This window comes from Pongo pygmaeus, chromosome 6 (genome assembly GCF_028885625.2).
Source record: "Pongo pygmaeus isolate AG05252 chromosome 6, NHGRI_mPonPyg2-v2.0_pri, whole genome shotgun sequence".
NCBI classification, from domain to species: domain Eukaryota; kingdom Metazoa; phylum Chordata; class Mammalia; order Primates; family Hominidae; genus Pongo; species Pongo pygmaeus.
In genome coordinates this window covers 130,016,791-130,039,219 of record NC_072379.2, presented here as the reverse complement: position 1 = coordinate 130,039,219, position 22,429 = coordinate 130,016,791, and the positions used below count along the sequence as shown (strand labels likewise).

Genomic DNA, 22,429 nt, shown 5'->3' with positions numbered 1-22,429 from the left:
GTGAGTCCAGGAGTTCGAGACCAGGCTGGGCAACATAGGGACGCCCCATCTCTAAAAAAAAAATATTATCCAGACATGGTGGCACACACCTGTTGTCCTAGCTACCTGGAAGGATTGCTTGAGCCCAGGAGTTCAAGGTTACAGCGAGCTATGAATGTGCCACTGCATTCCAGCCTAGGCAACAGAGCAAGACCCTATGAAAAAAAAAATCTTCTAGAATTTCTCATGTATCTTTTCATTTTGTTTGTGCTACTGTCTTATCTACATAAGCTAAAGGTTCTAAGCAATGAAATATATCAATGTTTTTCTTTCTTTCTTCTTCTTTTTTAGAGACAAAGTCTTGCTATGTTGCCCAGGCTGGATTCAAAGTCCTGGACTCAAGTGATTCTCCTGCTTCAGCCTCTCAAGTACAATGTTTTTCTTTTATAAACCATAAACTGTTGCTTTTTTGCTCATGAAGGCCTTTACCACTCCAAGGTCAAAAATTCTTACACTACTTTCATCTTTTCAGCACATATCACCCCTATTATATGGGTCACTTTTCACATTTAATTCTTTAATCCATCTGAAATGTATTCCATTCTTCTTGGCCACATGTTTTTCCATTTTTTTTTTTTTTTTTTGAATCAGAGGCAATACTTCTCTTTATGTTCAAGCTGCATAGGGACCACTTGGACACATCACAGTGTCTAGGGGCCTGCTCATATATGGTTGGAACAATTTCCTCCACAGCCAACTGATCTATAGGTTCTCTAAATTCCTTCTTCAACATGAGTTCCGCAGACCTAGTAGAAACAGACCACAGCTCCAACTCTCCCCTGAATTTATTCTGGTAATGTTTCTGGCTTTTGGCTCCCTTGTTCCCTGGTTACTTATTCGGACCATTCTTGTCCTTTTTTAAGCAAGCAAACAAAAACAAAAATACTCAGTGTCTTGCTTATACCAGTTAACAATGTCTTTTCCTGATCTGTGATCCCAAACCCACATCCTGATCTAAATACCTTCTCAGAGGAGCCTTCTATATGGTTAATCAAAGCCACATAGTTGGACCCTGGAGCACTAGGGCTTTAAGTCAATCATTTAATTGGTTCAGAAGAGGCAGGACACAGTGGTAGACACATACTATGCTCCAGGCACAGTTCAAAATGTCCTGCCCAGGGCAAGCCATTCCCATCTGACCACATGTTAGACACTGTTCTGAGTATCTTCACAGCAGTTCCTTTATTCCTTCTTGCATCTTGGCCATGCCTGATCTTTTCAACACACATCCCCTGTCTCCATTCCATCCTCCTCTGTGAAACACATGTTCAGTGACTTGGCTTCTGTGGACCGGCAATGGGCTCTCTTTACCCCTTCTCAGAGGTTTTGATCAGTTTTTCCTTCTTGTCCTGTCTCTAATATTTGCTGCACTCCTGTTCTTCAGTCATACTTGCCCACTCTCCCCTGTGTGCTCCATGAGATAATATGCCTCTGCGTGTGGCCTCCAAACTCCTTTCTGACTCTTTCCCACCTTTTAGTGGTCACTGGCTACACTGCCACTTCCAAGATCCCAAGTAGACCCTTCATCTGCTGAGTGCGGTTGATACCAGCAGAACTAAGTGAAAAACAATTCCATTTTCTTCTATTCTTTTCTTTCTTTTTTTTGAGATGGAGTTTTGCTCTTGTTGCCCAGGTTAGAGTGCAATGGCATGATCTTGGCTCACCACAGCCTCCGCCTCCCAGGCTCAAGCGATTGATTCTCTGGCCTCAGCCTCCCGAGTAGCTGGGATTACAGCCATGCACCACCACGCCTGGCTAATTTTTTATTTTTAGTAGAGACGGAGTTTTTCCATGTTGGTCAGGCTGGTCTCAAACTACCAACCTTAGGTGAACCGCCCACCTCAGCCTCCGAAAGTGCTGAGATTACAGGCGTGAGCCACCACACCTGGCCATATTTCTTCTATTCTAAGATCAACATATGGGCCGGGTGCGATGGCTCACGCCTGTAATCCCAGCATTTTGGGAGGCCAAGGCAGGAGGGTCACCTGAGGTCAGGAGTTCAAGACCAGCCTGGCCAACAGGGTGAAACCCCATCTCTACTAAAAATACAAAATTTAGTCAGGCACGGTGGCACGCACCTGTAACTCCCGCTACTCAGGAGGCTGAGGCAGGAGAATGGCTTGAACCTGAGAGGCGGAGGTTGCAGTGAGCCAAGATCGTACCGCTGCACTCCAGCCTGGGCGACAAGAGTGAGACTCCATCAGAAAAACAAACAAACAGAACCATATGGTAGGATGCACCACCATTTAATGGCTGTTTTGAGAGCCCTCCCAAAAAACACTGCCGTGTTAAATGTACCTACATTCTCATTTTAGAAATATTAAAAACATGGGGGGATATCTGTACCTTAGAATCTAGGACATGCTATAGTTAAATGACTCTATTTTTCACTTAACTACTCACATATGACAGTCTGCCCCATTGAATGGTACTATCCTTTCTTCTTTATTATTCTTTACTATAAACATAAGCAAAAATAAAAATTCATAATTCGTTGTCTTCAATACTTTTCCCAGACCTCAGCTGTCTCTGGTCATTAGCTCTTCTGGCATTTTCTCATGGGTCTCACGGATCTGAGCCCTCCTTTTTGAAGGAAGCCTTTTTATATACCCCTTCTCCTGCCTTTTGTACATATCCTTTAAATGTACAAGCTTAACTGAACACTTCCAGAACAACCAGATTGATCTTTTTAATCTTCTTTTTTCTGGATTTTTATTTATTTATTTATTTATTTATATTTATCTTTTTTTTTTTTTTTTGAGACGGAGTCTCGCTCTGTCGCCCAGGCTGGAGTGCAGTGGTGCGATCTCAGCTCACTGCAAGCTCTGTCTCCTGGGTTCACGCCATTCTCCTGCCTCAGCCTCCTGAGTAGCTGGGACTATAGGTGGCCACCACCACGCCCGGCTAATTTTTTTTGTATTTTTAATAGAGACGGGGTTTCACTGTGTTAGCCAGGATGGTCTCCGCCTCCTGACCTCGTGATCCTCCTGCCTCAGCCTCCCAAAGTGCTGGGATTACAGGCATGAGCCACTGTGCCCGGCTGTTTTTTATTTTTTGCAGAGACAGAGGTCTCACTTTGTTGCCCAGGCTGGTCTTGAACTCCTGACCTCAAGGAATCTTCCTGCCTGGGCTTCTCAAAGTGTTGGGATTACAGGTGTGAGCCACAGTGCCTAGCCTGATCTTTTTTTAGATGCTCGTCTTTTCTTCATTTAAACCACTGATTTTGTAAAAATGTACACTTCCAATCATATTACTCCTCTTGCCCTTTATTTCCTAGTTCCTGGCCAGAGGGAGTCTTGTGTCCATATTTTCTCTTAACTTGCTCCTCTCGTTCATGTCAGGTTAGCAGGTGTGGAATTGCCTTCTTTGGCTATTACAAATTCAAAGCTGCCCTGGTCACTTATTTTAAGTTGTTTGTCACTTCTACTTTGCCAACATATTTTTCTTAGCTGGTTAGAATTAAGCACAGAATAGTACCTCTTCAGTAAGCAATTAGTTTAAATTTAAGTCATGCCAACTTTATTTGATGATCACTTTTCAGCAGAATGAGACTGTCAGTAGATATCAGATAAGCTGAAGTTCTCCATTACCCCTACATCGTGTCCCTGTGCCAATAATTTTGTCATTTGTATTGGGAAAGCATTATTGATGTTGCCATAACAGGATCACAAGGCATACTAGGAGTAGTTGACTGCCTACAGCCAGTGGAGAGAGGGTATGAGCCAAGACTGGGGTGGGGGGGATGCTCCCTAGAGCACGGGCTATGAATACAGAAACCAGCCTGGATTTGGGCAGCTGGCCTCTGCAAAACCTTGTGTCTCTTAATCACATAAAGTTCAGGAAGCTGTTAATACCAAGCAGTTTAGCCTTACCCCAGCAATGGGTTATCTATAAAGGGGAAGGCGCATATGTCCCATGGTTTGAGGAGAGCACAGCAGGGGTGTAGGCAGCAGAATACAGCCCTCTGCAAAAGATGACTGGTCAGAGCTAAGCTAAAGAAGACATCAGGATCATGGTAAAGTAGGCTGGGGTTCAAGACAGGGACCCACATCCAAAGGGAGACTGGGATACAAGGCAGGAGGACCAGAGACTGAGGTGTTGAGGGCAAGGTGGAAACCCATATTGGGCAGAGGGGTGGGGAAGCACAATAGGAGGCAGCTACAGATGTCTGAGGCCCCATGGCTGACCTGACTGAAAGGAAGCACAATGGTGGGGCCGATACTAATGGTGACTTTCTCCAGTCTGAGCCAGCATTTAAGTACTAGGGAGGCTGGGGGTTGGACCTATAAGTAGGGCTCCTTAGACAACCCAGAAGCTGGTTGCTAGGGAAGACAAAGGCAAGACAACTGGCCAGGTGCCTTATTGTATGCTCCTGTGACAATGTCACTTCTGCTTTTATTTTCAGCCAAACGTTCTCGGCCAGGTGTTCAGCCCCCAGGTTTGTGGGTTTCTATATGTGTCTGTGACTTCTTGACTTGCAAGGTTACTCTGCTTTGCCTTTGGTTATGTGCTTCTTTTGAATAAGTTACCTACCTTCATATTGCTGTAATACTACAACAACAGCTACCATTTACTCATTGTCTACCATTTCCCAGGTACTACACCTGCTGATTTACATACATGATCTTATTTAATTCTCGCAACCTCCTTGAGAGGTAGGTGTTATTATCCTCATTTCAAAAAGAGGAAACTGAAGCTTATATGGTGTATGTAATCACCCCAAGGTCATGCAGCTGAGATGCAAAAGAGCTCAGATTTAAACTTAGTTTTGTCTGACTGCCTATTGTTGCTTTAAAAGACTGCACTTATACATTGATACTGTGATACACCTGAACAATTCTTACGGAACTTATCAGTCACTAGATCTTTTGTCTGTCAGTCTACCTACCTACTTATCAATTATCTATCCTCTTTTATCTTCAACTCCATAATACCCAGTACTGTACTATGTAAGAAGTAGATTTTTTTTTTTTTTTTGAGACAGAGTCTCACTCTGTTGCCCAGGCTAGAGTGCAGTGGCACAATCTCGGCTCACTGCAACCTCTGCCTTCCAGGTTCAAGCAATTCTCCTGCCTCAGCCTCCCAAGTACCTGGGATTATAGGTGCCCGCCACCATGCCTGGCTAATTTTTGTATTTTTGCTAGAGACAGGGTTTCACCATGTTGGCGAGGTTGGTCTTGAACTTCTGACCTTGTGATCCACCCGCCTCGTCACAGGCCACCACACCCAGCTATTTTTATTTGTACTTTGTAGAGACAAGGTCTTGCTATTTCCCAGGCCATCACATTTTTAAATGATTGGAAAACGTGAAAAGAAGAATGATATTTTATGACACATAAAAATTATTTGAAATTCAAAATCGTTTTATTGGAATATGGCCAGGTTCATTCATTTAAATTTTGTCTGTGGCTGCTTTGCACCACAATGGCAGAATTGAGTAGCTGAGACAGAGACTGTAGGGCCGGGAAGGCCTAGATTATTTCCTTTCTGGCCCTTTATAGAAATAGAAAAAGTTTGCTGATCTTTGGTATAACTAAATGATACAGGATGGCATAACATTTTAAATATTGTTTAAACTACATCTATTACTGTATTTCCTAAAATTTCTAATTCAAGGACACTCTCTTTTATTATGTAGAAGAGCTCCACGTTCTTAGAACAGAATCAAACATGTCCTTCTTTGATATTCTGTACAGCGGCCCTGATAGCAGCAACACTTTTTTTTTTTTTTTTTTTTTGAGACAGAGTCTTGCTCTTTTGCCCAGGCCAGACTTCAGTGGCGCTATCTTGGCTCACTGCAAGGTCCGCCTCGCGGGTTCACACCATTCTCCTGCCTCAGCCTCCCGTGTAGCTGGGACTACAGGCGCCCGCCACCACACCCGGCTAATTTTTTGGTATTTTTAGTAGAGATGGGGTTTCACCGTGTTAGCTAGGATGGTCTCCATCTCCCGACCTCGTGATCTGCCCACCTCGGCCTCCCAAAGTGCTGGGATTACAGGCGTGAGCCACCGCGCCCGGCCCGCAGCAACACTTTAATGCAGAAACAACAGACCAAGAAGCTGGTGGTTTCTCTAAGAGGTTAGACGTCTCTTCCTGCCAGTAGTCACATTTCTCTCTCATGGGAAACTGGGGCTGGGCAGCGTTATGAGTGATTACAGTGTATTACAGAACTGTAGTGGCACAGAAATGGATGCCCCCGGTTCCATCAACTCATTCAGGGCGATGTGGTGGAGTCATAGACGAGGAAAAGCAAATCGCCCTTTTCGTCATCACCTAGGACCTAAATAAAGATAAAAATGACTCAGATTGACCAGACACAGGTGAATATCACTTCTCAAAATGTTTTCTGAAGGCACTTACATGGCAACAACATGGTTCTGTGGGAGTCCCATCAATGTGTTAGCTCAAGAGTAAAACACAGGGAGCAGAAAGAACCTCCTTACATTTCCTAAGATCAAGCTGGGTCTGCAGTCAACTTCAAGGGAACCTGTTTTACTTATTTATTTTTTGAGACCCAAGCATAAATTCTACTGTCGTTCTGCACGTCTGCCTTTCTTGCCATGCATCTTTCTCTCTTTCTTCACTCTAACAAAAATTTACTGATCATTTATTATGTGTGGGTCACAGGGCAAGCCCCAGGGAAACAAAGATAAATAATAAAATAATACTAACTCTTCAAGGAGCTTAACGCTTACGTGAGAAACAAATTAAAATAATCTTCCTTGACCTTTTGGCAGTGTTTAACAAAGAGTTGATCCTCCTTAACAGATTCTTCTCTTGGTTTCTTTGGCCCCGTAGTCTCCTGGTTTCTGATTCTCAGTCTCCAGTGCCAGCTCTTTCTTTTCTTTTCAGTCTTAAATGATCAAGGTTTAGACCTGGACCCACTTTTCTTTGAGTCTTTCCATCTACCCTCCTAGGAAATCTTCTTTCGAATTTATAAACCCAGTTCCAGCAGCTCTTATGAGCCCTCACACCCATATCTACAACTCTGCAGGGGACATCTGCACTTAGAATTTTTGGTCTTCCCCTGTGCGATAGTCCATTCTTGCATTGCTATAAAGGCATATCTGAGGCTGGGTAATTTTTTTTTTTTTGAGACGGAGCCTCGCTCTGTTGCCCAGGCTGGAGTGCAGTGGCGGGATCTCGGCTCAATGCAAGCTCCGCCCCCAGGGGTTCATGCTATTCTCCTGCGTCAGCCTCCGGAGTAGCTGGGACTACAGGCGCCGGCCACCGCACCCAGCTAATTTTTTGTATTTTTAGTAGAGACGGGGTTTCAACGTGTTTGCCAGGATGGAGGCTGGGTAATTTTTAAAGAAAGGGAATTTAGTTGGTTCTTGGTTCTGCAGGCTGTACAAACATGGTGCTGCATCTGTTTCTGATGAGAGTCTGAGGAAGCTGATATGGTTTGGCTCTGTATCCCCACCCAAATCTCATGTTGAATTGTAATTCCCAATGTTGGGGGAGGGACCTGGTAGGAGGTGACTGGATTATGGAGGCGGATTTCCCCCTTGCCGTTCATGTGATAGTGAGTGAGTTCTCGCGAGATCTGTTGTTTGAAAGTGTGTAGCACTTCCCCCTTCACCCTATCTTTTCTGTGCCAGCCGTGTGAAGATGCGTTTGCTTCCCCTTTGCCTTCCTCCATTATTGTAAGTTTCCTGAGCTCTCTCCAGCTATGCTTCCTGTACAGCTCCACAGAACCATGAGCCGATTAAAGCTCTTTTCTTCATAAATTACGCAGTCCCACGTATGTCTTTATAACAGTGCGAGAACAGACTAATACAGAAAATTGATACCAGAATTGGGGTATTGCTATAAAGATATACAAAAATGTGGAAACAACTTTGGAACTGGGTAATGGGCAGAGGTTGGAACACTTTGGAGGGCTTAGAAGAAGACAGGAAGATGAGGGAAAGTTTGGAACTTCCTAGAGACTTGTTGAATGGTTGTGACCAAAATGCTGATAGTGATATGGACAGTGAAGTCCTGGCTGAGGTGGTCTCAGATGGAGATGAGGAACTTATCGGGAAATGGAGTAAAGGTCACTCTTGCTATGCTTTAGGAAAGAGATTGGTGGCATTATGCCCCTGTTCTCAAGGTCTATGAAACTTTGAACTTCAGAGACATGAGGTAGGTAGTATTTGGCAGAAAAATTTTCTTTTCTTTCTTTTTTTTTTTTTTTTGAGAGGGAGTCTTGCTCTGTCTCCCAGGCTGGAGTGCAGTGGTGTGATCTCGGCTCACTGCAAGCTCTGTCTCCTGGGTTCATGCCATTCTCTTGCCTCAGCCTCCTGAGTAGCTGGGACTACAGGCGCCCGCCACCACGCCTAGCTAGTTTTTTTTTTTTTTTTTTTTTTTGTATTTTTAGTAGAGATGGGGTTTCACCGTGTTAGCCAGGATGGTCTCGCTCTCCTGACCTCGTGATCCACCCGCCTCAGCCTCCCAAAGTGCTGGGATTACAGGCGTGAGCCATTGCAACTGGCCTGACAGAAAAAATTTCTAAGCAGCAAAGCATTCAAGATATGGCCTGGCTGCTTCTTTTTTTTTTTTTGAGATGGAGTCTCGCTCTGTCCCCCAGGCTGGAGTGCAGTGGTGCGATCTCAGCTTACTGCAAGCTCCGCCTCCTGGGTTCACGCCATTCTCCTGCCTCAGCCTCCCGAGTAGCTGGGACTACAGGCGCCTGCCAACACGTGGCCTGGCTGCTTCTAAAAGCCTATCCTCATTTGCATAAACAAAGAAATGACTTGAAACTAGAACTTATATTTAAAAAGAAAGCAGAGCATAAAAGTTTGGAAAATTTGCAGCCTGACCATGCAGCAGAAAAGAAAACCCCATTTTCGTAGGAGGAATTTAAGGCTGCAGAAATTTTCATAAGTAAAGAAGAGCCAAATGTTAATAGCCAAGACAAGGGGGAAAGCATCCCAGCCATGGCTAAAATGGGCCAAGGTGCAGCTCAGGCCATTGCTTCAGAGGGTGTAAGCCCCAAGTTTTGGTGGCTTCCATGTGGTGTTGGGCCTGTGGGTGCACAGAAGGCAAGAATTGAGGTTTGGGAGTCTCTGCATAGATTTCAGAGGATGCATGGAAATGTCTGGATGTCCAGGCCGAAGTCTGCTGTAGAAATAGAGCCCTCAGCCGGGCGTGGTGGCTCACGCCTGTAATCCCAGCACTTTGGGAGGCTGAGGCGGGAGGATCACGAGGTCAGGAGATCAAGACCATCCTGGCTAACACGGTGAAAGCCTGTCTCTACTAAAAATACAAAAAATTAGCTGGGCAAGGTGGCGGGCACCTGTAGTCCCAGCTACGCGGGAGGCTGAGGCAGGAGAATGGCGTGAACCCTGGGGGGCGGAGCCTGCAGTGAGCTGAGATCGCACCACTGCAGTCCGGCCTGGGTGAAAGAGCGAGACTCCATCTCAAAAAAAAAAAAAAAAAAAAAAAGAAATAGAGCCCTCATTGAGAACCTCTACTAGGGTAGTGTGGAGGGGAAATGTGGAGTTGGAGCCCCCACACAAAGTCCCCACTAAGGCACTGACTAATGGAGCTGTAAGAAAAAGGCCACTGTCCTCCAGATCCCAGAATGGTAGATCCACCGATAGCTTGTATTATGCCCTGGAAAAGTCACAGCCATTCAACACCAGCCCGTGAAAGCAGCTGCAGGGGCTGTATGCTGCAGAGCCACAGCGGTGGAGCTGCCCAAGGCCTTGGGAGCCCACTGCTTGCATCAGTGTGGCCTGGATGTGAGACATGGAGTCAAAGGAGATTATTTTAGAGCTTTAAGATTTAATGACTGCCCTCTGGAGTTTTGGACTTGCATGGGGCCTATAGCCCCTTTGTTTTGGCCAATTTCTCCATTTTGGAATGGCAGTATTTACCCAATGCTTGTACCCCCATTGTATCTTGGAAGTAACTAACTTGTTTTTGATTTTACAGGCTCATAGGCAGAAGAAACTTGCATTGTCTCAGATGAGACATTGGACTTGGACTTTTAAGTTAATGCTGGAATGAGTTAAGACTTTGAGGGACTGTTGGGAAGGCATGATTGTGTTTTGAAATGTGAGAAGGACATGAAATTTGGGAGGGGCCAGAATGGAATGCTATGGTTTGGCTCTGTGTCCCCACCCAAAACTCATGTTGAATTGTAATTTCCAATGTTAGGGGAAGGACCTGGTGGGAGGTGATTGGATCATGGGGAAAGATGCCCCCTTGCTCTTCTCGTGATAGTCAGTGAGTTCTCAAGATATGTGTTTGTTTAAAAGTGTGTAGCACTTCCTCCTTCACTCTCTTTCTTCTGTGCTGGCCACGTGAAGATGTGTTTGCTTCCTCCTCACCTTTCGCCATGATTGTGAGTTTCCGGAGACCTCCCCAGCAATGCTTCCTGTACAGCCCACAGAACCATGAGCCAATTAAACCTATTTTCTTATTAGCCAGTCTCAGGTATGCCTTTCTTTCTTTCTTTTTTTTTTTTTTTTTTTTGAGACAGAGTTTTGCTCTTGTTGCTCAGGCTGGAGTGCAATGATGCAATCTTGGCTCACTGCAATCTCTGCCTCCCAGGTTCAAGTGATTTTCTCGCCTCAGCCTCCTGAGTAGCTGGCATTACAGGTGCCCACCACTGTGCCCAGCTAATTTTGTATTTTTAGTAGAGATGGGGTTTCACCATGTTGGCCAGGCTGGTCTCGAACTCCTGACATCCAGTGATTCACCCGCCTCGGCCTCCCAAAGTGTTGGGATTACAGGTGTGAGCCACTGCGCCCAGCCCTCAGGTATGTCTTTATAGCAGTGCGAGAACTGACCACTACAGGAGCTTTCAATCATGGCAGAAGGGAAGGGCAGCCAGCAAGTCACATGGTGTGAGCAGGAGCAAGAAAGAAAAGGCAGAGGTCCCAGACTCTTTGAAACAACCAGGTCTCTTATGAACTAATTGAGTGAGAACTCATTCATCATCAATAGGCTGGCACTAAGCCCTTCATGAGGGATCTGCCCCCATGATCCAATACCTCCCACCAGCCCCCACCTCCAACACTGGGGATTACACTTCAACATGATATTTAAATGGGACAAATATCCAAACTGTATCACCCTGCAATTCTATTTCTGTCCTAGGATTCTCCATCTTAGTCATGGTCTTGACACCTCTATTCATGTACCTGATCTTGGGAGAAAAGTCAACTATGACAGTGTCTCCCTCTCCATAACCCACTATTTCCAGTCAATCATCAGTTTCTTTAAAATAACTGTTGGCTCTCATCATTTCTCTCCCTGTGTGTTTCACTGCCTTAATCTGGGCAACCATGATCTCTCAGAGGAGCCATTAGTGTACCTTCCAACTATTCTCTCCACATCTGCTCATTCTCTGCTCTATTTTATCTCCCCACAAATAACGTTTTTCAGACCAAAAAATGTAAACTGTCTTTTAAAAAGAAATGCAATGCTAGCAAAATACACATTGTTCTTCATCGTAATTTTTTTTACTTAGTAACGTCTCATGAAGATCTTTTCACATAAGTATGCCTAGAATTGTCTCACACTTTTAACAGCTGCCTATCTTTCACTTGTTTTTTATTTTTTCTTTTTTTGTTTCTTTGTTTGTTGTTGTTTTTGTTTTTCTGAGACGGAGTCTTGGTCTGTTGCCCAGGCTGGAGTGCAGTGGCACAATCTTGGCTCACTGCAATCTCTGCCTCCTGGGTTCAAGCAAATCTCCTGCCTCAGCCTCCCGAGTAGCTGGGATTACAGGTGTGCACCACCATGCCCAGCTAATTTTTTGTATTTTAGTAGAGACAAGGTTTCACCATGTTGGCCAGGATGGTCTCGATCTCCTGACCTCGTGATCCGCCCACCTCGGCCTCCCAAAGTGCTGGGATTACAGGCCTGAGCCACCGCGTCCAGCCTCTTGCGCATACTTTATTTAACCACTTCTCTATTGATGGCTGTTTTCAGTCTTTAACTACTACTATAAATTGTGCTTCAGTGTAGGTCCTAGAAAAGTCATCCTCCAATACCTGTGTGAGTATATCTATTGGATAAATATATAAAAGTAGAATTGCCAGGGTAAAGGCTTTGTACATTTAAAAATTTGATAAATGTTGCCAGATTGCCCTCCATAGATGTGATACCCACTTTCACTTCCACTGACAGTATAAGAAAGTGCCTGCTTCCCAGCCTGGCCAGCCAAGTATGTTATTAAACTTTTTTATTTTTGTCAACTTGACAGTAAAAAATAGATGTCACTGCAGTTGTGAGGTGCATGCCTTTTATTATTACATATTTTAAGATCCATTTGTATTTCTTTGACTACAATCTGTTTGTCATACCCTTTGCCCAATTTTCCAGAGTTTTAAAGGTTTTTTTTTATGGATTTGTGGGAGTACTCTGATTTCTTCTTAAATAGTTTAATTTCCATGTTCTATCAGATATCCTGGTATCTTTTCAAAGTAACGATTTGGTCAATTTTTTATTCTAATAATAAGTAATCGTCAAGGGCTAACTCCATTACAAGGGAGTCCATATGTAGAATGTGTGAATTGATTTGCAGAAGTCTTGAATTCCTGAAAATAATTTCACAAGACTGCCTTATGCCTATACCTATTCCATTTCATTTCATTTTCCTAACCAGCTTGTGAGGCATATAGTATTGTTAACCACAAAGTGAGGCTCAGAGAATGTAAATGTCCAGGATCACACAGCTAGTAACTCTTCCACTTCCAAAATCTTAAAATCCTAGTAATCATCACCACTAGCCATTCCAATTACACTAAGACTCTGATTCTTGATGTCTCTAATTTCTAATAAATGGTTGCTCTTCTCCTTTTCCTACTACAAACATCCAATGAATATATATATATGTATATATATGTGTATATATATATGTATATATGTATATATATGTATATATATATGTGTGTATATATATGTATATATATACGTATATATATGTATATATATGTGTGTATATATATGTATATATATATACGTATATATATGTATATATATATATACGTATATATATATGTATATATATATATACGTATATATATATATATGTATATATTTTAGACGGAGTCTCGCTCCGTCGCTCAGGCTGGAGTGCAGTGGCGAGATCTCGGCGCACTGCAAACTCTGCCTCCCAGGTTCACGCCATTCTCCTGCCTCAGCCTCCCGAGTAGCTGGGACTACAGGCACCCACCACCATGCCCAACTAATTTTTTGTCTTTTTAGTGAAGACGGGGTTTCACCATGTTAGCCAGGATGGTCTCGATCTCCTGACCTCGTGATCTGCCGGCCTTGGCATCCCAAAGTGCTGGGATTGCAGGCGTGAGCCACTGTGCCCGGCCCTAATGAATATTTTTTAAGTGCCTGATATATGCCAGTAATCTTCACAAGGTTTGCATTTTAGAGGAGTTCTCAACCATACGTGATAAAAACAAATAGAAATAAAGTTCCACTACTATGAAAAAAATATATATAGGATGGTTGGAAACGTGGAGAGAGAAGGACACTTCAGGTGGAGTGGTCAGGGAGGGATTCTTTGAGGAGGTGACATATAAGCAAAGATCAGAATGATCAAAAGAGTATTCCAGGAAACGGAAGTATATAGGGTAAATCCTATAATACAAGAGCAAATTCAACAAGTTTGAGGAAGAGAAATAAGGCTGGTGTCACTGCATTGGTGGAGAGTGGTGGGAGATGAGGTTGAAGAGGTGGTCGGGGATGCCATACAGGGCTCCATGGGCCCTGCATGGAGGAGGAGTCTGGACTTTATCACAAGTGCCATCAGCAGACATGGAGGGATTCTAAGATGAGAAATCACATGATCTGATTTATGTCTTAAGACTTATGATTTATGAAACTCTAGCTGTGCTGTGGCGAATGAGGACAAGAGCAGAAGCAGGAAAACCATTTAAAAAGCTATTACAAGAGCACAGAAGAGGGATGATAAACCATTGTATTAGGGTGGTAGCAGTGGAGACTGAAAGAGACATTTTGGAAATGTTTTGGAGGTAAAGTTGATCTGAATTCTGAGGATTGTGAAAACGGAGGAAAAGAGAGAATCAAGAATATCTACATGCATTTTGTGTTGAACAATTGGTGGATGGTAATGCCATTTAATTTGAAGGCTGAGAGAATAAAGGATTCTATTAGTGTAGTATTTCCTTCTTTCCTTGTGCAGCCTTAAGCTTGCAGACCATGGATTGCACCACTCTTTCCAATACTTTTATTTTCCTTCCCTACTTGCCCTTTAGTCCTTCTTATATAAAAGAACTTCATCTATCTGCATCCTCTACTCTTATCCTGTCTTCATCTCACTGCAGTTTGGCTACTATCCCCATTTTACTAATAAACTCCTTCTTGCCAAACACACCAATGACCTCCTTATTACTAAATCCAAAAACTTTTCAGTCCTCTTTTTCTTTTCTTTTCTTTTTTTTTTTTTTTCTTGAGACAGAGTCTTGCTCTCTTCTTCAGACTGGAGTGCAGTTGTGCAATTTCAGCTCACCACAACCTCTGCCTCCTGGATTCAAGAGATTCTGTGTCTCAGCCTCCTGAGTAGCTGGGACTACAGGTGTGTGCCACTATGCCCGGCTGATTTTAGTAGAGACGGGGTTTTGCCATATTGGCCAGGCTGGTCTCGAACTGCTAACCTCAGGTGATTCGCTCACCTTGGCCTTCCAAAGTGCTGGGATTACAGGTGTGAGCCACTGCAGCTGGCCACAATCCTCTTTTTCTTGACTTCTTGCTGGCATTTAATACTGCTGATGTTTCCTCCCCTGACTCCTCTGAAACTACTTGTTCCTGGTCCTCCTACCTCTTGGGATATTTTTCCCCTGTACTTTTTCTTTCCTCACTTTTTAAATATCGGTGTTTTCATAGCATTCCAAAGTAGATCCTCTTCTTCCCTTTCTCTATGCCTTCTCTTGGGGATTTCATCTACTTCCATGAACTATTCCTTATTCTGATGACTCCAGCATAGATCTCTCTCCATAGACTTCCCTGTTCAATTATGTAGTAGACAGCTTCACTTTGATATTCTATGGACACTTCAACTCAACATGTTGAAAACTAAACTAACTACCTCCACTCCACAACCTGCTTTTCCTCCTGAGGTCCCTATCTTGGACCTCAGGATATATCTGCAGGATATAATGGGAGCAGATTTATGGCTTATGAAAATGGAAGGATAGTACTGATGGAGGATACCATCAATAATCAAATTCTGTTGGTTCTATGTCCTTAATATATCTTGAACCCTTTCAATGCTTCCTCTCTCCATGTCCATTCTGGCTACCTTAGTTTAGACGTGCATCATTATTTCTTTCTTATAATGTGATATGGTTTGGCTCTGTGTCCCATCTCAAACTGTTAGCCCCACGTGCTGAGGGAGGGACCTGGTGGGAGGTGACTGGATCATGGGGGCAGTTCCCTCCATGCTGTTCTCATGATAATCAAATTCTGTTGGTTCTATGTCCTTAATATATCTTGAACCCTTTCAATGCTTCCTCTCTCCATGTCCATTCTGGCTACCTTAGTTTAGACGTGCATCATTATTTCTTTCTTATAATGTGATATGGTTTGGCTCTGTGTCCCATCTCAAACTGTTAGCCCCACGTGCTGAGGGAGGGACCTGGTGGGAGGTGACTGGATCATGGGGGCAGTTCCCTCCATGCTGTTCTCATGATAGTGAGGGAGTTCTCATGAGATCTGATGGTTTTAAAAGTGTCAGTTTCCCCCGCAAGCTCTCTCTCTCCTGCCGCCTTGTGAAGGTGCCTGCTTCCCCTTCACCTTCCACCATGATTGTAAGTTTCCCCAGGCCAGAGCACAGTAGCATGATCTCTGCTCATTGCAACCTCCGCTTCTGTGGTTCAAGTGATCCTCCTGAGGAGCTGGGACTACAGGTGTGTGCCACCAGGCCTGGCTAATTTTTTTTTTTTTTGTATTTTTGTAGAGACAGGGTTTCACCATGTTGCCCAGGCTGGTCTCAAACTCTTGAGCTCAAGCAATTTGCCCACCTCAACCTCCCAAACTGCTGGGATTACAGTAGTGTGCCACTGCACCCAGCTGAGAGAACTTTCTAAAATGAACATTTGATCAGTTCACTATGCCCCTTAAAATTCATCAATGGTTCTCCACTGGCCTTAGAATAAGTTCAAACTTTTTAGGATGACATACTCAACCATGCTAATCTTTCTGGATTTCTCCTTCAGGACTTCTGCCATGCATTTATATAATGTATTTATTTAGAACCTACTTGCCAGGCTCTGTTCTTCACCCTCAACTCTCTGGGCACAGCTTTTTCCCTAAGGTCTTTACACATAGTACTTTATTTGCTTGGAATATCTTTCCCTGTAACCTGCCCACTTGTCTGGTTTACTTCTACTTATCCTTCAGAATGCATCTCAAGATTCACCTTGTGTGGTTAGAGATCCTATGTGTGGTCAGGGTTAGGCACCCTTCTTATGACCTCTCCTGTTGATATCATCTCACTGCTGCGTGATCAACTGTGTATTCATCTTTGTTCTCACGATACTATAATGTTCTTCAGAGCAGAAACTGTGTCTTATTCATCTTTGTATTCCCAGCACCCAGCACAGTACCTGACACACAGCAAGCACTCAATAATGAATAAAGTGGCAGAGCTGGGTTTCAAAGTCAGGTCTTTTCTCTCTGGCACAAATCTCACATTTCTTCATGCTACTTCTCAATACTGTGAATCTGAAAAATTCTAAGAGCTGAGCTAGGTCTATTTTTGCCTAGCACTAATTAAAACACAGGTAAATAGATTATTATTAGTTCCATGAGGATTCAGTTGATTATTTTTTTGTACACCCCTTCCTCCATCATTCCACCACTTTGATCATCAGAGTACTTAGGATTACCTACATCTAAAATGACTGAAAGGCTAGGCATGGTTGAGTGCATCTGTAGCCCCAGCTACTCAGGAGGCTGAGGTGGGAGGCTTGCTTGAGCCCAGGAGTTGGAGACCAGCCTGGGTAACACAGTGACACGTTGTTGTAATAAATAAGTAGACTGAAAGAACTTTCTCTATACTTTTATATCCTTTTGTAACTCTCAGCCTGTTGCTTCCATAATACCACTGAGGCAGGGAGAGAGTAAGTACATGGGGAGCAAGGTAAATTTTATTTTTCTGTCAACAGACACTAAAAACGGCTACGTCAATAGAAAATCATTTCCCATCATTTCCCTCAAGGTTCCTATGGATAGATACTGAAGGTTCAGTGCTTAAATTTAACATTGCAAAATCCAGCTAAAATTGAAATTTTTATGTAGTGAGTTCAATCTCATCACGGAAGTTTGTAAATGGGAGGAACCTTAGAAATCCTTTAGTCCAGCACTTTCATTTAAGCTTCTACGAAGAAACTGACATAAGACCTATAATGGCTCACTCAAGGTCATCCAGCCTATCGATGCCATTATACATCTTTTTCAAAGGGCTTTATTTTCCATCTAAACAAATTATCTACATCAGAATCCACCTATTTACATAGGGCTTATCTTTCTGATACTGCCTTTGCAATATCCTTGTTATAAAGAGGAAGGAACTGAAAACAAACAAAACAAGGTTGTCTTGTCCAGGGACATAGGGGAATTGGTAAAAGAGATAATTAGTACACAAAGTGATGGGGTTTCCGATTTGTAGTGTAGCCTTGTAGTCACACTGTCTTTTCTGAATGCCACAATGCTAACCCAAGCTTACTTGTCCTTCCTGGGCCTGGATTCCATTCAATTCTATGCCTTATTTAGTCTAAATGATTTCCCCAGCTTCAACGTGTATTTATTTATTTATTTATTTACTTATGCGTTTCATTTTAGAAGTATACTTAAATCTACTCTTTACTCGAGTTTGTCTTAGTTCTAGTGCTGAGGAATGAAGATTCTGGGTAAAAGAAATCAAGATGATGGTTTTTTTTTTCTAGGCTTTACATTTCAAGGATGGTTTCTCAAATGGCAACTGGCAGTCTGCTCCTCAAATGATGACGTTTTCCACGGGAATTAGAATTTAATTGGAATAATTTGTTTTCAATGGGAAGCAAAGATTTCTTTCCAAGAGGATCAGTTTGATAATGTTTTACCAGCTAGTGCTACGAGACCAAATATAAACCAGTTCTGAGAAACAGGAAGTGAACTGACTGGTCTAGTCTGAGTGTCCCTGGCAGTGACGCAAATACAGAAATCAAATTAGGAAAACAAGATATGTGGGTGTGAGGCAATCGATAATAATCCAGGATGCTACAACATAAGCAAGAACGCTTTTAACCCGATGCCATTCATTTTAATAACACCCTGAGCAGTTTGATTTCCACGGAACATGCTGGTGATTAGAGAGCAGCAGGAGCTTGGGTTCCCTAGCAACAGCATGTGCTTTTGAGACAGTCATTAGCCTTTCAGTTAATCCCATCAACCCCTTACCTCTAAATGTATGACTGACATTAAAAAAATTATGTTTTAGAGAGTGCTTTGAAATTTCCAGGAGTGCAATGGAAGGGAATAATCATAATTAAAAAGTTGTCTGGAGAACTACACTCCAGTGAAGGAAGTAATGTTCCTACGTGCCCAGCCTGTCTGTATATTTCCCTGCTCTCAGTTGTAGGTTTCTGAATCCCCTGTGGCAAAGGGCAAGGGAGGTGAAATTGTTCAGAGTTTCAGGCAGTCTTCTCACCCAACGTGAGTAGTATTGCAATGTCTCTCGGAATCATGGCTCTGAAAATGAGGAGAGGAGCGGGATGGGCAGTTTGTGTGGTGAGGAGGCCCGCTGCAGGTAGCCTGGGAGGGAATGTCACACATAGTTTTCTTTCTCCTTTAAGCCGAATGAGGTACTCTGGTCAAAGGAACTTGGGGAAGGAGGATGGTGAGGGGAATGAAGTTCTTCTTCCTATTGACTGTTTTATTGCACCAGAGGCTGTTTGTCCAAGGCCACTGGCCAAGAGCATTATTTTCGTGGCTAAAGTGAGGTTGGGCAGGTTTCCCATCCCTTTCACTAGTTTTAAACAAGACAACCCAGAAAGCGCAGCAAGGCTCTGGGAATATGATGTGGGTTGGCTTTTCCTACTCAGCTGCACCTTAAAGCGCCAGGCCGATGGGCTGATACTTCTCAAACCCTGAATCATTGCCTCCAGCTCTGTCCTGGGTTCAGGATGCACCACTCCACCCTCTGTGTAGCTTGGGTCAACTTCGGGGCGTCACTCCAATAGTAATTATTGCTGCGTTTGGCTGGACATCCTTATTACGGCCTGGGTCCCTCTCAGCTGGACACTGGGCTCCTTCAGTTTGGCTGGGGTGACTTCTAGTACTTCCCGCCGCCCCACCTTACCCCCCTGCGCGCTCCCTTCCCAAGGCGACCACCTGCACCGCCCCACTTACCATCTGCCCCGCGGGGAGGGCCCCCCGGGCTAGCGGAGCCCTCCCTGCTCCCGGGCGGCTCTGGAGGAGGTCGGTGTTTGCCTCTAGCCCTTCGCTACCGGAGGATCAGGTTCCTCCCCTCCTCCCCCTCCAGCTCCGGCCGCCGCCGCCGCCGCCGCCGCCGCCTCCTTCTTGCATGACACAGCAGAACTGCAGCTGCTGCAGCAATTCCAAGCCATCCGCCCAGGAAGCGCCGCAACCGGGACTCGGGAGGGGTGGAGGGGGCGAGGCAGAGGCCACGGCCCCGGGGGATCCTTGGCCTCACTGTGCACCACACACTCCTTTCCCAGCCCAGGGGCACGCGAACAAAATGAGGCTCAAGCTGACCAGGCCGAGCCGGAGGAACGCTGGGGCTGGGCAGCAGAAGGGATGGGACCAGAGAGAAGGGTGTGGAGGAGACCCCAGTGAGGGCCAGGCCATTTCAGGTAAAGAGAGGTAAGAAGAGGCCCAGAAGTCAAGGGCCAGACTGTGAAGGTGATTAGAGGTCAAAGAGAGGTAAGGAGGTAGAGTTGCAGAGAAGAGAGGCCGAGCTGGGAAGGGCGTAGGGGTGGGGGTAGCTGCAGGGGAGGGTGGGGGGTACAGTCTTTGGGGAGGCCTGAGCTGAGCCCCCAGGCAGAAAAGGGGCTGAGTTGGGAGTCAAGGGATGTAGGAGGAAAGGGATGAAATAATTAGGCATGAGATAGGAAGGTAAAACTTGGGAGAGATATTATAGAATTAGAAGGGTTGGAATGGAGCTCATTCATCATGGCTGATGAGGTAAACTGATGAGGTGGAGAGAGACAGAGTCAAGGCAAGGCCAAACGAAAAGATCTTCCATCCCACTCTTCAGTTTCTTGCGAAGTTTTTCTTGATTCCGCCAATCCACACAGTTTCCCTTATAAAATGGAAAAGCATGAACTAAAAAACCCAGAAATAGCTATCTGGCTTAGATTTACAGGATAAAATCTCCATGTCTGTAAAAATCTTAAGGCAGAAATTTGGGATTTATGGTACAAACCCTTTAAAGGGACTGTGAGTCAGTAATACCCACAGCACTCAACATTGTGAGTTTCCACACATCCCTGGACTTGAGTAAGTCTTTCCAAGTGTTTGTTGGATGACAAAATTAGTGGTTCAAAAATATTAAAGTGCACACGCTTTTTGCTTTCTCTATGTATACAGAGATTACATATATGTATACTTTCTAGCGTCTAGCAAGTATGGTATGGCTAGGGATAATTATGTTTTTCTAATTATTTTGTTTCCCATCAAACACCCCACAAATTTTAGAGCAGACCGCCTTCTTGTCACCATTTGAAAGAATGTGGTCAGAAAAGTAATGCAAAAACTGCCACTTTGGTTTTGTCTGTACCTTCCAGGTCATATCTCCGTACCTCACTTCCTGACACAAACAAGTTTTCACTGTTGTCAGCAACAAAGCCCTAATATAGCTGCGGAAGAGAAAAACTGCATTGCATTTTGCCTCCTGCAAGCATCATCAACAGTTACTGGAGGAACGTAATTCCAGAAAGCTTGAAAGCCGTGGTGATGGTAATTATGTGTCAAATGCCTGGTTCTATTTCTGTTATTATTGTTTTGTCATTTCTGTTCTCCCAGCGATCTGACTGAACTCGCAGAGGGACAAATCCAGTTTTTCTTTTTGACTTTTGTCAAACTGAATCAGGCCTGATAGAAAACTCATTGCTCTCCGGGGAAACAAAGTAGGAGCCACGAAATGTCATTTTAACAGAGCGTGGGTTTGGTGACTGTAGGAAAGGATTTGAGGACGCTCCTTCTGTTCGGCTTCCTATGTCATGAGCACCGGCTCCACGCACGCACAGACACCACGGCTCCCGGATGCTGTGGATCCCCGATCTGGGCTCCTGCAGCGCCAGAAGCCCCTCCGGGATGCTTCGAGGGGCTCCCGGTGGGTGGAGGTACGGACGCCGCTGCGGCCGCCGCCGCCAGTCCTGCTGCTGTTGTTGCTGCTGCAGTCACGTGGGAGCCCCTTTAAGTTTCCATAGAGAGGCCTCTCTGGTGTCACATGATGGACATGATATAATGAAACAACATTGTGGAGAGGAAAGCATTAGGGGAGCCCACGGCTACAAAAACAAGTGAGTGAGAAGAGGTGGGAGGAAGAGAAACTACGCCACCTCCCCTGCAGCCGAGTGCACGCAGCAGCCTGGCGTGACAAGTGGGCGACGCCGGGGGGCAGGGAGCCAGGGTCCTTGGCCCTGGACGGGGACCCCACCGCCCACCGCGCGGAGGACAACTTTTAGCCGGCAGCCCCGGCCAGCGCGGCACCTGTCTCCGGAGTCTCCACCGCTCCTCCCGATCCATCCCAAGGAAATTCTCAAGAATACGCTCTACAAATCTACGTGCGCATCGTTTTCCCCTCGCGTCGCGCCCGGGAGGAAGGAACCAGGCAAGGAGCTAAAGCAGCGTGCGTTCAGCCCTGGGGTAAGTTCGTCGGGTGGGGAAGCCGGTCCCGCAGGACTTTGGGATGGGAATTTTGCTCTCCTTTGCGATCTCAGGGCGTGAAGAAGGCGTCCCCTCCGCTCCCGGCGGGGCTGATCGGCTGGCTAGTCAATTTCCCCTTAGCACGCCCCGTGCGCCCACCCTCGCTCAGCCCGGGGCCCCCTCGCCGTCCCCCGGAAGGGGTCTGCGGTTCCTGGCCAGGACGTTCGGAAGGCGAGCGGGGGAAGGTAGGGCTGTCGCGGGAACCCGGCTTGTGGGAGCGATTTCGCCATGTTTGTGTTGCTAAGAGCACTTTTTCCCCTTTGCTGTGGCTTGATGCCACATGGCTCCTCCGGAGCTGCTGCCGGGCTGAGAGAGTGTTTTTTTTTTTTTTTTCAATGTCCGCATTCCAGCTAATGTTGCGCAGATAAAATTCAAACTTGAGGTAAACAGAAGAAGAGGAGGAGGAGGAGGAGGGGGGGAGGGGGGAGGAAGGGGGGGACTGTTTCCATTTCGAGATCCCACCTCTTCCCTCCGCGCAGCCCAACAT

The 22,429-nt window shown here is 45.0% G+C and overlaps 1 protein-coding gene across 2 annotated transcripts in view; it reads right to left on the bottom strand.

Annotated features, from left to right (window-relative positions):
- Positions 1 to 19,593, bottom strand: part of MKLN1 (muskelin 1) — a 399,844-nt gene extending 380,251 nt beyond the window's left edge. Inside the window, exon 1 of one of the 2 annotated variants that reach the window (XM_063667815.1) lies at positions 19,402 to 19,593. The gene's annotated coding sequence lies outside the window, so the exon portion shown is untranslated. The remainder of the gene's footprint in view (positions 1 to 19,401) is intronic. The other variant, XM_063667819.1, reaches the window with a different exon arrangement.
- Between the last annotated feature and the right edge of the window lie 2,836 nt (positions 19,594 to 22,429).